This window comes from Crinia signifera, chromosome 1 (assembly GCF_055691185.1).
Source record: "Crinia signifera chromosome 1, ASM5569118v1, whole genome shotgun sequence".
In the NCBI taxonomy this organism is placed as follows: Eukaryota; Metazoa; Chordata; class Amphibia; order Anura; family Myobatrachidae; genus Crinia; species Crinia signifera.
In genome coordinates, this window is record NC_139217.1 from 474,498,194 (window position 1) to 474,511,437 (window position 13,244).

Genomic DNA, 13,244 nt, shown 5'->3' on the forward strand with positions numbered 1-13,244 from the left:
GTGTAGATCCAGTCTATATACAGTGTACTGTAGATCCAGGCTATATGCAGTGTAAATCAGTGTATATCCAGTCTATATACAGTGTAAATCAGTGTAGATCAGTATAGATCCAGTCTGTATACAGTGTAGATCCAGGCTATATGCAGTGTAATTCAGTGTACAGTAGATCCAGTCTATATACAGTGTAAATCAGTGTAGATCCAGTCTATATACAGTGTTGATCCAGTCTATATACAGTGTAGATCCAGGCTATATGCAGTGTAATCAGTGTAGATCCAGTCTATATACAGTGTAAATCAGTGTAGATCCAGGCTATATGCAGTGTAATCAGTGTAGATCCAGTCTATATACAGTGTAAATCAGTGCAGATCCAGTCTATATGCAGTGTAGATCCAGGATATATGCAGTGTAATCCGTGTAGATCCAGTCTATATACATTGTAAATCAGTGCAGATCCAGTCTATATGCAGTGTAGATCCAGGATATATGCAGTGTAGATCCAGTCTATATACAGTGTAAATCAGTGCAGATCCAGTATATATGCAGTGTAGATCCAGGTAATATTCAGTGTAATCCGTGTAGATCCAGTCTATATACATTGTAAATCAGTGAAGATCCAGGCTATATGCAGTGTAATCAGTGTAGATCCAGTCTATATGCAGTGTAATCAGTGTAGATCCAGTCTATATGCAGTGTAGATCCAGGCTATATGCAGTGTAATCAGTGTAGATCCATTCTATATACAGCACCATACTGAGCACCGGATCCTCTCAGACACAGTCACCCTACTACATGATCACAGGCAGTACCATGCTGAGCACAGGATCCCCTCGCACACATTCACCCTACTACATGATCCCAGGCAGCGCCATACTGAGCACAGGATCCCCTCACATACAGTCACCCTACTACAGGTTCCAAGAAAGCCCCATGCTGAGCACTGGGATCCCTTCAAACACAGTAACCCTACTATAGGATCCCAGGCAGTACCATGCTGAGCACCGGATCTCCTCACACACAGTAACCCTACTACATGATCCCAGGCAGCACCATGCTGAGCACAGGATCTCCTCACACACAGTCACCCTACTACATGATCCCAGGCAGCACCATGCTGAGCACCGGATACCCTCACACACAGCCACCCTACTACAGGATCCCAGGCAGCACCATGCTGAGCACCGGATCCCCTCACACACAGTCACACTACTACATGATCCCAGGCAACACCATGCTTAGCACCGGATTTCCTCACACACAGTCACCCTACTACATGATCCCAGGCAGCACCATGCTGAGCACCGGTTCCCCTCACACACAGTCACCCTACTACATGATCCCAGGCAGCACCATGCTGAGCACCGGATCCCCTCACACACAGTCACCCTTTCACATTATCCCAGGCAGCACCATGCTGAGCACCGGATCCCCTTACACACAGCCACCCTACTACAGGATCCCAGGCAGCACCATGCTGAGCAACGGATCTCCTCACACACATTCACTCTAATACATGATTCCAGGCAGTACCATGCTGAGCACCGGATCTCCTCACACACAGTAACCCTACTACATGATCCCAGGCAGCACCATGTTGAGCACAGGATCTCCTCACACACAGTCACCCTACTACATGATCCCAGGCAGCACCATGCTGAGCACAGGATACCCTCACACACAGCCACCCTACTACAGGATCCCAGGCAGCACCATGCTGAGCACCGGATCCCCTCACACACAGTCACACTACTACATGATCCCAGGCAACTCCATGCTTAGCACCGGATTTCCTCATACACAGTCACCCTACTACATGATCCCAGGCAGCACCATGCTGAGCACCGGATCCCCTCACACACAGTCACCCTACTACATGATCCCAGGCAGCACCATGCTGAGCACCGGATCTCCTCACACACAGCCACCCTACTACAGGATCCCAGGCAGCACCATGCTGAGCACCGGATCTCCTCACACACAGTAACCCTACTACATGATCCCAGGCAGCACCATGCTGAGCACAGGATCTCCTCACACACAGTCACCCTACTACATGATCCTAGGCAGCACCATGCTGAGCACCGGATACCCTCACACGCAGTCACCCTACTACATTATCCCAGGCAGCACCATGCTGAGCACCGGATCTCCTCACACACAGCCACCCTACTACAGGATCCCAGGCAGCACCATGCTGAGCACCGGATCCACTCACACACAGTCACACTACTACATGATCCCAGGCAACACCATGCTTAGCACCGGATTTCCTCACACACAGTCACCCTACTACATGATCCAAGGCAGCACCATGCTGAGCACCGGATCCCCTCACACACAGTCACCCTGCTACATTATCCCAGGCAGTACCATGCTGAGCACCGGATCCCCTCACACACAGTCACCCTTTCACATTATCCCAAGCAGCACCATGCTGAGCACCGGATCCCCTCACACACAGCAACCCTACTACAGGATCCCAGGCAGCACCATGCTGAGCACCAGATCTCCTCACACACATTCACCCTACTACATGATTCCAGGCAGCACCATGCTGAGCACCGGATCCCCTCACACACAGTCACCCTGCTAATTATCCCAGGCAGTACCATGCTGAGCACCGGATCCCCTCACACATAGTGACCCTAATACAAGATCCCAGGCAGCAGCATGCTGAGCAACGGATCCCCTCAAACACAGTCACCCTACTAAATGAGCCCAGGCAGCACCATGCTGATCACCGGATCCCCTCACACACAGTCACCCTACTACATTATCCCAGTCAGTACCATGCTGAGCACTGGATCTCCTCACACACATTCACCCTACTACATGTTTCCAGGCAGCACCATGCTGAGCACCGGATCCCCTAACACACAGTCACCCTGCTAATTATCCCAGGCAGTACCATGCTGAGCACCGGATCCCCTCACACATAGTGACCCTACTACAAGATCCCAGGCAGCAGCATGCTGAGCACCGGATCCCCTCAAACACAGTCACCCTACTAAATTTAGCCCAGGCAGCACCATGCTGAGCACAGGATCCCCTCACACACAGTCACCCTGCTACATTATCCCAGGCAGTACCATGCTGAGCACCGGATCCCCTCACACACAGTCACCCTGCTACAGGATCCCAGGCAGCACCATGCTGAGCACCGGATCCCCTCTCACACAGTCACCCTACTACATTATCCCAGGCAGCGCCATGCTGAGCACCGGATCTCCTCACACACAGCCACCCTACTACAGGATCCCAGGCAGCACCATGCTGAGCACCGGATCCCCTCACACACAGTCACAATACTACATGATCCCAGGCAACACCATGCTGAGCACCGGATCTCCTCACACACAGTCACAATACTACATGATCCTAGGCAGCACCATGCTGAGCACCGGATCCCCTCACACACAGTCAACCTGCTACATTATCCCAGGCAGTACCATGCTGAGCACCGGATCCCCTCACACACAGTCACCCTTTCACATTATCCCAGGCAGCACCATGCTGAGCACCGGATCCCCTAACACAAAGCCACCCAACTACAGGATCCCAGGCAGCACCATGCTGAGCACCGGATCCCCTCACACACAGTCACCCTTTCACATTATCCCAGGCAGCACCATGCTGAGCACCGGATCCCCTTACACACAGCCACCCTACTACAGGATCCCAGGCAGCACCATGCTGAGCAACGGATCTCCTCACACAAAGCCACCCTACTACAGGATCCCAGGCAGCACCATGATGAGCACCGGATCCCCTCACACACAGTCACCCTGCTAATTATCCCAGGCAGTACCATGCTGAGCACCGGATCCCCTCACACACAGTCACCCTACTAAAGGATCCCAGGCAGCACCATGCTGAGCACAGGATCCCCTCACACACAGTCACCCTACTACATGATCCCAGGCAGCACCATGCTGAGCACCGGATCCCCTCACACACAGTCACCCTACTACAGGATCCCAGGCAGCACCATGCTGAGCACAGGATCCCGTCACACACAGTCACCCTACTACATGATCCCATGCAGCACCATGCTGAGCACCGGATCCTTTCACACACAGCCACCCTACTACAGGATCCCAGGCAGCACCATGCTGAGCGCCGGATCCCCTCACACACAGTCACCCTACTACAGGATCCCAGGCAGCACCATGCTGAGCACAGGATCCCCTCACACACAGTCACCCTACTACATGATCCCATGCAGCACCATGCTGAGCACCGGATCCTTTCACACACTGTCACCTTCTTACGTGATCCCAGGCAGCACCATGCTGAGCCCGGATCCCCTCACACACAGTCACCTTGCTAATTATCCCAGGCAGTACCAGGCTGAGCACTGGATCCCATCACACACAGTCACTCTAATACAGGATCCCAGGCAGCACCATGCTCAGCATCGGATCCCCTCACACACAGTCACCCTACTAAATGAGCACAGGCAGCACCATGCTCAGCACAGGATCCCCTCACACACAGTCAACCTACTACTTGATCCCAGGCAGCACCATGCTGAGCACCGGATCCCCTAACACACAGTCACCCTGCTAATTATATTGGGTGGGAAAAGGGGAATTGGGATGGGGGGAGTATGACCGCACAGGTATTGGTGAAAATTTCAAAGGAATGGGGCAATAGTGATAAGAACTGACCTATGCCTATGAGATAGGATAAATGTGTCCCAGAGCACCTTGTGGTTGTACGCCAGTGGGTGCCTGTTTATGGGACGGTCAGTGGTGCACCCCGGAGTTAAGAGAGCAATATGTAAATTTGCCAAGAGAGGTAGAGAGGAAAAGAAAACTCTGGGTGGGGGCACTCTTATATCACTGTTGCGAAGGTTGTATATGATACACTTAAAATTTAATATTTAATAGGTATGCTCTAAAATAAAGTTCCTCAAAAAGTTTCCCCTAAGTACGTGGGGCGCCGCAAAAATATATATTAAATTGGGTAGGGGCAGATTTGTGCCACCTAGGGAAAAGGAGACAACCGGTTTTTCTTAGGAGTATTGTGGTTGATCCTCATTTGTCCTATGATTTCACCATGGTGCTGGTATAGGTTTCAAGGATTGTAATCATTGGACCATTTTCATAAAAACCGGTGGTCACCTATCAGGCAGGCTGAGCTGTAGTATGGTTAATGCTCACAGGGGGGCGATACAGTGCTACAGTTTGAGATTTGCAGGTTTGTAACGTAACAAGCATAAATTTAATAAGCAGTTGCTGGACGAAAACAAGTTGGTCCCGAATGAGGCCAAGTGGATGATATGAGGAAAAGCCACTGGACTAAGCCAGTGGTTACCTGGCGACCTGACCCGCCTACGATAAGGGTCTGGCGTCAGGTCGGCTGCTGTCTCGTTGTGGCGGTGTCCCTGTCTGAGCTCCTGCCTGGCCGGTCACGTGAGTGCACCACGTGATCGGAGTCCCGTCTCTGACGTACGTTTCGCGGTGCGCTTGGTCACAGGGGGGTGTGTGGAGCTGTCTACGTAGTCGGAGTTCATTTATTTGATGCGCAGCCAATAGGACGCTTCCATGCTTGATAGGCATGGATGTAAGCCTGTAACGAGTGAAACTGCTTGTATGCCATGGACCAATGGGGAGCCTGGGTGCGCGTGGAGCCTCCGTGTCTGAGCCAGTGATGAAACAGGGGCTTGTGTTATTCAGCCAATAGATTGCTGCTGTTGGTTTGAGCTTCTAGCGTACTTGGTAAGTGATGTTTGTTATGGTGCATTATTGCACCCAATTGAGCGATTAAGCTGATATCTCATAGGAGTCCCTAGGACTATGCTTTTAATGTATTTAGTAGCTGGAGAAACGCTCCATGTCGGGGACAGTGACACGCTGTGAGCTTTAGTTATTGAGCTCTGCGGTGCTGAGATATGCTCTGACTGAGTCCTTGCTTTATTTATGTGTGTATAATCGCTATCATATGGGGCTCCTACTATGGTGTCGGCATGTACTAGCATATACTCCGCTGAGTGGCATCTCTAGTCAGGGGTATTGCCTAGCGTGTTTGGTACTGGCAGTTGGCTTGTCCTGGTTGCTTGCGTGGTAGACATATTTGTTAGACAGTCCTTTCTCATGTTGGGGATATATCTTTGTATACTGTTAAAAGTAAGGTATTGGGAGAAGGGGGAATAAAGGGGGGGATAAGTGTGTATAGATGGAGTCTACACACCTAAGGAGAGGAGGATAGTTGGATTAATATATACATATATACATAGTGCTGTCTACACACGATGATCCTGATCATATCTGGAGGATCATTTTGGGATTTTTGGACCGAGGTCCAGAAGTTTCATTAGTATGTAGATCTGGATTCAGTCCTTTTAGTGGGCGAAGAGAGAGCTCAGTAGGTTGACATTTTGTAGGCAAGCTTGCGAAGTTGGTACTTGATTGTACCTATGATAGTCTGTCCAATGCTTACTTGGGGATTTTTGGGGGGTTGGTTACTTATTAGGTGCTTATAAAGTATTGTTGGCTAGGAGTGCTGATTTCTGTGAGTGAGTGACAATGATTACTGGTTACTGTGCCAAGAGTGATAAAAAAAAAAAAAAAAAAAGAAAAAAAAGGGGGAGGGGGGGGGGGGGGGCTGGGGAAAGGAGATAGGTGAATATCATGTGAGATAATAAGACTATAAGTATAGATATCATGTGAGAAATTAGGACTATAAATATAAAAATATTATATATACAGTATAAATGAGAGGACACCATATTTGGCTATAATTATATCTTTATTCACGTGAGTGTTATGAGCCAGGTGACCAATATTCTCTTTTACGACACCTGGTGTTCATAGGTGGTCTCCCATCCTATTACTTGCCAGGCCCAGTGCTGCTTAGCTTCCAAGTTCGGTCGAGTTTGGGCGGTCCAGCGTAGGTTTGGTCGTAACGTGGTTAGCTCCGGCATGTTACTCCATGTGACTGTGCCAATAGGGTGATGACTAAAAGGTGTCATCACGGTGAGTGAGATTCTAAAACTTAAGTGAAAAAAATAACGAAAATAGGAGAGTGACATGAATGGAGTGATAATTGCAGGTTAGTGATTGTGCCTTGGGGAGTTATGTATTTATCACAGGAATGCACCAAAGTTTATGTTTTCATTCATCCCGGTCGGATTTAGTGAGTTCAGTTTAAATATCCATTCACTCTCCTTTCTGAGGAGAGTGTTGGTGAGGTCCCCACCGCGGATTCCAAGTGAGATTTTTTCCAGTCCCATAACTTTGAGACCTCTCCAATCATTGTCGTGTTGGGTGTTGAAATGGCGAGCGACGGTTGTTAATTTTTTCATTTTTAATTTGTCAGTGTTGGCGTTACGAATTGATCCAATGTGTTCCAATGTCCTTTGTTTTAGGGGTCTTGAAGTCATGCCCACATATTTTTGGGTGCATGGGCATGTCAGACAGTATATGACATTCTTCGTATTACAATTAATGTAATCTCTGAGTTTGTTCTCTTTGCCATATCTGTCTGTGATGGAAGTAGTTTTGAGGATGTGTGGACAGGTTTTGCAGGTGCCACATGGGTATGTCCCGACCGTCCCTGCGTTCTTTTTTTGTGATCGTTGGAAGTGGCTGGAAACAAGATGGTCTCGTAGATTTCTGGATCTTCGCCAACTCATTGTGGCCTGAGGTCGTAGGTTTTTTGACAGTATTGGGTCAAGGTGTAGAATTGGCCAGTGTTTCTGTACGGCACCTTGAATTTGTCGCCATTCTTTGCAGAAATTGCCTACGAATCTAATGGTTTTGTCCTCTTTCTTCTGTTTTTTCTTGAATGTGAGGTCATCTCTCTTGACGGTCAGGGAATTTCGAGCCGCCTTTTTTATCGATGTTTTACTGTATCCTCGATCTTGTAGTCTCACAGTTAGATCTTCACTGAGGGTCTTAAATTCTTGTTCATCAGAGCAATTTCGTCTGAGACGAAGGAATTCCCCTTTCGGTATATTTTCCACCGTTGGAGGAAAATGAGAACTTGTCTGATGTAGTAATGTGTTCGTGGCTGTCTCTTTTCTGTAGAGTTTAGTTGCAATCATGTTTTCATTGTCTCTGTAGATCATCAGGTCCAGGAAAGGTAATTTATCTTGACTGATTGCGTGTGTAAGTCGGATGTTCAGTTGATTGTTGTTCAGGAGTTCGATGAATTTAAGCAGATCTTCCTTTTCCCCCTCCCAGATGAGAAAAATGTCATCGATGTATCTAAGCCACATCATGACTTTTGATGTGAGATGCTCATTCTGGTCATTAAAGACTTGGGTTTCTTCCCACCACCCTAAAAAGATATTTGCGTATGTTGGGGCGCATGCTGCCCCCATGGCCGTTCCCCGAGTTTGTAGAAAAAATCTGTCGTTGAATGTAAAGAAATTATGTTCCAAAACAAATTTAAGTAGTTTGCTCAAGAGGATGTGAAAATCTTCCATTCCTTCAGATCTCATAAAGTATTCAACTGCTTCGATCCCTTGTTGGTGATTTATGGAAGTATAGAGAGCCTCTACGTCGAGGGAGACCATGTATTGATTGGCTTCCAATTTAATGTCATTTAGTCTGCGGAGTACATCCGCTGTGTCTTGCACGAAGGATGGTAGCTGTAGTACATGGTGTCTCAAGTGGAGATCCAGGAACGTGCTCGCCTTCTCCGTCAGGCCTCCAATCCCCGAGACTATGGGTCTCCCTGGGGGGCAGGTGATGTCCTTATGTACCTTTGGCAATAAGTAAAAGGTCGGTATTTTAGGGTTCTCAGTATGTAAATATTTGTGTTCCCTGTTGGTGATTGTTCCATCTTGCAGGGCTTCGTTGATGATACAGTCATAACGGTTTTTGTAGTTTGATAAGGGATTTAGCATAAGTGCCTGGTAGCACTGTGTGTTGTGCAATTGGCGATATGCCTCCTTAATGTAGTCTGCTTGTGCCCATAGGACAATATTTCCCCCTTTGTCCGAGGGTTTGATGATGACATCTGTCCAGCTGTTCATTTCTTTGAGTGCAGACCTCTCTTTGTTGGTCAGGTTTCCGGCATTTCTTTTGTCTGAGGACCCTTGCAGGTGTATGAGGTCCAGTTCCTTAGATACCGCTCTCATGAAGACTTGTATCTCTGGACTAAGACATTCGTTTGGGAAGAAAGTCGATTTTTTCTTCACCTGTGGGCGTGTTGAGGTTCCCCATGGGCTGTCCTTGACTGCTGTGGTTTCCAACAGAAGGTCCTCCAATGCTTGAAGTGCCTCCTCATCCTGGCTGCTGAGCGTATCTGTCTCTGCTGTGGTTATGGGATTGGGTATCGGGAGGATGGCTGCCTCTTGAGTGTTGTCGTTGTACATTTTGGTTAGTAACAATTTCCTGCAGAAAAGTTTCAGGTCTTTCTCCCATCCGAAGCGAAAAAGATGTTCTGTGGGGGAATATGACAATCCTTTTTCCAGAACCGCTATTTGTTCGGGGCTCAATGGGTGGTCAGTGAGATTGATTATTTTTAAGTTGTTCGATGTCTGATTTTGAGGACTCACAGGGGTACGTACTGTCTCCTGCGTGTTTGTTTCCCCGGATAGTGTGGTATCGGCGGGGTGTCCCATCTTGCTTGTTTTTTTGTGTTTCTGGCCTCCCCGCCGCGTGGGTTTCCTCTTGGTTGTCTCCTTCCCCTGCCATCCGTGCGCTCCCCTAAAAAAGGAACCCTGGTGGGTGATGGTTCCCTTCTTACTAAGGGTGTTCTGTCGGGTTGGTGTTCGGGTTCATCATCAGTTGCCGAAGTTTCAGCTTCTGAGGAGAAATATTGATCTGTGTGTGCCTGAGGTCTTGGTTTTTTGGCTGTTCTTTGCCATCTGAAGATTTGGCCCAAGGCGAAATCTCTCTTGTCTCTTATAAATTTGTTCTTCTTGCGATCAATGATAGTCTGTTCGTAGATTTTTAAGTCATCTTTAGTTTTTTTAAAACATCCCTGGAACTGTGCATCTTTTTCCCAGACCTCCAATTTCTTACCTAGTTCTTCCATGTTTCTTTCGCATTCCTCTAAGATGAGATTGTTGTGTTTGACAAGTGTATTCATAAGGTCTGTGGCGCATCTGAGAAGAGTGCTCTCCCATTCTTTCTTGAGGTTGTCGCTAGCAAGTTCAAAAGTTGGAAAGACTCGTGGTCGAAGTCCTCTGGGGCAGATTTTATTCTTCAAGTAGTTTTCAATGGTAATGAGGTCCCAATTGACCCTTGTGTGTTTGTATAATGTATTTTTCAATTTTGAGAAGTCCTCCTCCCAGTTAGAGTGTGGTTCGTTAGTATTGGCTCCACTAGGAAAAATTTCTTTCAAGTTGTCCTGGTTTTTCCTCCTTGTTGATAGTTCATCTTTGAGATTGAAGCTCATCTTGGTAGCTAATAGTTACCTGGGTGTGGGTTCAGTGGGGATTTTAAGGAACAAAACAAGAGTGTAGTTTTTTGTATTAAACCGTGCTGGTACTCCAGAAAACTGTGATGACAGTTACGTTAAGGTCATATATTGGGTGGGAAAAGGGGAATTGGGATGGGGGGAGTATGACCGCACAGGTATTGGTGAAAATTTCAAAGGAATGGGGCAATAGTGATAAGAACTGACCTATGCCTATGAGATAGGATAAATGTGTCCCAGAGCACCTTGTGGTTGTACGCCAGTGGGTGCCTGTTTATGGGACGGTCAGTGGTGCACCCCGGAGTTAAGAGAGCAATATGTAAATTTGCCAAGAGAGGTAGAGAGGAAAAGAAAACTCTGGGTGGGGGCACTCTTATATCACTGTTGCGAAGGTTGTATATGATACACTTAAAATTTAATATTTAATAGGTATGCTCTAAAATAAAGTTCCTCAAAAAGTTTCCCCTAAGTACGTGGGGCGCCGCAAAAATATATATTAAATTGGGTAGGGGCAGATTTGTGCCACCTAGGGAAAAGGAGACAACCGGTTTTTCTTAGGAGTATTGTGGTTGATCCTCATTTGTCCTATGATTTCACCATGGTGCTGGTATAGGTTTCAAGGATTGTAATCATTGGACCATTTTCATAAAAACCGGTGGTCACCTATCAGGCAGGCTGAGCTGTAGTATGGTTAATGCTCACAGGGGGGCGATACAGTGCTACAGTTTGAGATTTGCAGGTTTGTAACGTAACAAGCATAAATTTAATAAGCAGTTGCTGGACGAAAACAAGTTGGTCCCGAATGAGGCCAAGTGGATGATATGAGGAAAAGCCACTGGACTAAGCCAGTGGTTACCTGGCGACCTGACCCGCCTACGATAAGGGTCTGGCGTCAGGTCGGCTGCTGTCTCGTTGTGGCGGTGTCCCTGTCTGAGCTCCTGCCTGGCCGGTCACGTGAGTGCACCACGTGATCGGAGTCCCGTCTCTGACGTACGTTTCGCGGTGCGCTTGGTCACAGGGGGGTGTGTGGAGCTGTCTACGTAGTCGGAGTTCATTTATTTGATGCGCATTTTTTTTTTTATCACTCTTGGCACAGTAACCAGTAATCATTGTCACTCACTCACAGAAATCAGCACTCCTAGCCAACAATACTTTATAAGCACCTAATAAGTAACCAACCCCCCAAAAATCCCCAAGTAAGCATTGGACAGACTATCATAGGTACAATCAAGTACCAACTTCGCAAGCTTGCCTACAAAATGTCAACCTACTGAGCTCTCTCTTCGCCCACTAAAAGGACTGAATCCAGATCTACATACTAATGAAACTTCTGGACCTCGGTCCAAAAATCCCAAAATGATCCTCCAGATATGATCAGGATCATCATGTGTAGACAGCACTATGTATATATGTATATATTAATCCAACTATCCTCCTCTCCTTAGGTGTGTAGACTCCATCTATACACACTTATCCCCCCCTTTATTCCCCCTTCTCCCAATACCTTACTTTTAACAGTATACAAAGATATATCCCCAACATGAGAAAGGACTGTCTAACAAATATGTCTACCACGCAAGCAACCAGGACAAGCCAACTGCCAGTACCAAACACGCTAGGCAATACCCCTGACTAGAGATGCCACTCAGCGGAGTATATGCTAGTACATGCCGACACCATAGTAGGAGCCCCATATGATAGCGATTATACACACATAAATAAAGCAAGGACTCAGTCAGAGCATATCTCAGCACCGCAGAGCTCAATAACTAAAGCTCACAGCGTGTCACTGTCCCCGACATGGAGCGTTTCTCCAGCTACTAAATACATTAAAAGCATAGTCCTAGGGACTCCTATGAGATATCAGCTTAATCGCTCAATTGGGTGCAATAATGCACCATAACAAACATCACTTACCAAGTACGCTAGAAGCTCAAACCAACAGCAGCAATCTATTGGCTGAATAACACAAGCCCCTGTTTCATCACTGGCTCAGACACGGAGGCTCCACGCGCACCCAGGCTCCCCATTGGTCCATGGCATACAAGCAGTTTCACTCGTTACAGGCTTACATCCATGCCTATCAAGCATGGAAGCGTCCTATTGGCTGCGCATCAAATAAATGAACTCCGACTACGTAGACAGCTCCACACACCCCCTTGTGACCAAGCGCACCGCGAAACGTACGTCAGAGACGGGACTCCGATCACGTGGTGCACTCACGTGACCGGCCAGGCAGGAGCTCAGACAGGGACACCGCCACAACGAGACAGCAGCCGACCTGACGCCAGACCCTTATCGTAGGCGGGTCAGGTCGCCAGGTAACCACTGGCTTAGTCCAGTGGCTTTTCCTCATATCATCCACTTGGCCTCATTCGGGACCAACTTGTTTTCGTCCAGCAACTGCTTATTAAATTTATGCTTGTTACGTTACAAACCTGCAAATCTCAAACTGTAGCACTGTATCGCCCCCCTGTGAGCATTAACCATACTACAGCTCAGCCTGCCTGATAGGTGACCACCGTTTTTTATGAAAATGGTCCAATGATTACAATCCTTGAAACCTATACCAGCACCATGGTGAAATCATAGGACAAATGAGGATCAACCACAATACTCCTAAGAAAAACCGGTTGTCTCCTTTTCCCTAGGTGGCACAAATCTGCCCCTACCCAATTTAATATATATTTTTGCGGCGCCCCACGTACTTAGGGGAAACTTTTTGAGGAACTTTATTTTAGAGCATACCTATTAAATATTAAATTTTAAGTGTATCATATACAACCTTCGCAACAGTGATATAAGAGTGCCCCCACCCAGAGTTTTCTTTTCCTCTCTACCTCTCTTGGCAAATTTACCCTGCTAAT